We start from the raw sequence: 2701 nt of genomic DNA on the forward strand, positions 1-2701 counted from the left end.
CCCGTAACTTAGAGGTTCGACAAGAGAGACCGATAGAATATGTACTAGGCTTACAAAGAATAAGTCCTGACGTCGATTTGCTCGACAAAAGGCGGTGCTCCAGTATGGCCGCAGTCAAATGACTGAAGCAAGTAAAAGAATAAAAAGACGTATATATATATATATATATATATAAACATATACACACACATACATATGCACATATATACATATAAACATATATATATATACACATACATGTGCACATATGCTCAGTGAACTCGTATTGAAAATAAATCAAGGACAATACAATTTCTTTATTTCGTTTTCAGATTCAAAGAAAATCGTGATGTTCATATTATGAGAGAAGTAAATTTCAATATTACGATGTTCTGGGCATTACTTTATCCATTTTGAGTACACACGTCACTTTGAGTACACAGTAATCCCTCGCCATCTCGCGGTTCACCTATCGCGGTTTATTATTTAATCTTACATCGATTCCCCCGTGGTGTTGTTTTGCATTTATAACAGAATAAATATGTACAATTTATAAAAATAATAAAATATATATATACAGTACAGTACTGTTTCTAGTTCGCGGATTTTCACTTATCGCGGGTGGAACGTAACACATGTGATAGTCGAGAGATTACTGTATACTTTAGCAGAGTATCATCAGCATCACTTACCGTTAGTCTTGCCCCATCCAGCCGCCTTACAATCACCAATAAACGCTTCATTGGGAGATGCCAGTCGGATCGGCTTTACACAATCGCTAAATTTTATTGCCTTTTCCAGAGTTACAATTGCTATGTCGTTCACTTAAAGTAAAAACAAATTTTGAATTGTTACTTTCGTGTCGTATAATTATTTCAAATTCTCGTAATTATTTTTATTATTTTTTTAATGTTTGTCACATTAAATATATTAACACGAACTTAACTGTTGTTTTATCATATGAATGGAATATCTGAGTGATTATTAAGCTTAGAGAGCAAGAGAAAAGTAGATTAACGACCCGAAACTAACCAAACATTTCTGTTTATCTTAAAAGATTAAGCGGGTGAATAATGAGAGCTGAACTAGACCTCTTGTATTCAGCATAGATGGGGAGTTGATAGGGAAAAAAAACGGGAGGAAAGGGCTGAGATCTACTATGAAAGAATCGAAAGTTTCCCAGAGGTTTTCTGTTACTTTATTCCAGTAGCAGAGTAGGTTCTCATTAAGCAACAAACGAAATTGGAACAGTAATCTAGTTTTTAATTAGTACACACGAAGAGGTACATCGAAAGATGAATGTAGTGTAAGGTCAGGGTATACATCTTAAATACTTAATACCAACAAACAAACTCTGAACTACTGCGCATACCAAAGTGAAATGGGCGTGTGCATACGTGAGTATGAGACAGTAACAGTTGGCTTGCGTGTAGAGGTGTATATATAGATATATACTCAATTGAGTCTGAATATTGTGCAGTATTAAGCTCTGTAGTCTGTCTCAAGTAATGTTCAATGACGGCGACTGAGGAGAAAAATTTCTATTCTCATTTTGTGGCTTAACGTGAATACTCCTGGCGATATATGCATATGATTTGGTTGGCATCTTGAAGGAAGTGCAGATACTAAGTGTATCTGGCACAGTTATCATTAATGTTTGCTGTATACAAAGCATGTACGATGGGTGCAAAAGACTGTGTTGAATGCATGAAGCCGAGATAACGTTCTCTATACTTACCAAGACCAAAGCGGGGTCGTATACATGAGAGATGATAGATGAAAAATGAAAAAGAAGTGCTGAAAGTATAGTTTGTGTTCTTTTTGTTCTTTATTGCATGCCAGGAGAAAATGAATGGCGGTTTTAACCAGTATGATCAAGTTAAGCTGTGTAGTGAGTTCGACAGATAGGCCTGCGAACTTTCTGACCAATGCACGACGTGGGTAGTGTTCTATAAACGAAATGTGAAGCAGTATAATGTAAACTGTCGCTAAATGAAGCATCCGACAGAAATAATGTCGAGAAGTAAAGGCTACGATAGATACAGAATCAATCTCTAAAAGCATAAGTATGAAGGTGCATGTGTTGTATTGAATCCATACTAGTATATTGCTTAAGACAATGAGGAAAATGCATTAAAAATCGAATATCTCGAGGAAACGGAAGCAATCGTGCAAAAACACAGTTACCGAAAACCAGTGAAAATGCAATTGAAAGAAATTACAACCAACAGAACAAACGAAAAGTGAGCTGTTATAACGTTTATGTTTATGAAATGCATGCATGTGATGTGTGCAGGTGAGTGCACAAAAGCCGTATTTGTATTCATGTCAAAATACATCTCAGTGCGTGCTCAAACCATGCAGAAGTGAAAAAGTGTAACAAACAGCATGCAACGTTAATAAATAATAAATGAAAAAAAAAAAAAAAAAAAGCAAAAAAGACTTGATCAAAGCACATACCCCGTTGCAAATGAAACGAAAATTTAAGGAGATGCAAAAAGAAAGTTTATGGAGAATGTATTGAATATGCAGGTGTCTGCGTGGCATCGAAACGTAGAAGGTCGATCCTGCATATCTGAGCGCAAGACCTTATTTCTGTTTACTTTCATGTGGTATTTCGTGTTTTCGGTTGTGTGATCTTAAAGAGTTTGAAGTAATTGTTTTTGAGTGCCAGACTTCTTCACGATAGCGTAAGATGCATGATTCCTTAAGTGAGGGCAAC

The 2701-nt window shown here is 35.9% G+C and overlaps 1 long non-coding RNA gene across 1 annotated transcript in view; it reads right to left on the reverse strand.

Annotated features, from left to right (window-relative positions):
- Positions 1–2701, reverse strand: part of LOC106882401 (uncharacterized) — a 16026-nt gene that overhangs the window by 845 nt on the left and 12480 nt on the right. Inside the window, exon 4 of the long non-coding RNA XR_001410995.2 lies at positions 672–803. This is a non-coding gene — a long non-coding RNA (uncharacterized LOC106882401). The remainder of the gene's footprint in view (positions 1–671; positions 804–2701) is intronic.

The sequence above is a fragment of the Octopus bimaculoides genome, chromosome 24 (assembly GCF_001194135.2).
Source record: "Octopus bimaculoides isolate UCB-OBI-ISO-001 chromosome 24, ASM119413v2, whole genome shotgun sequence".
Classification (NCBI taxonomy): domain Eukaryota; kingdom Metazoa; phylum Mollusca; class Cephalopoda; order Octopoda; family Octopodidae; genus Octopus; species Octopus bimaculoides.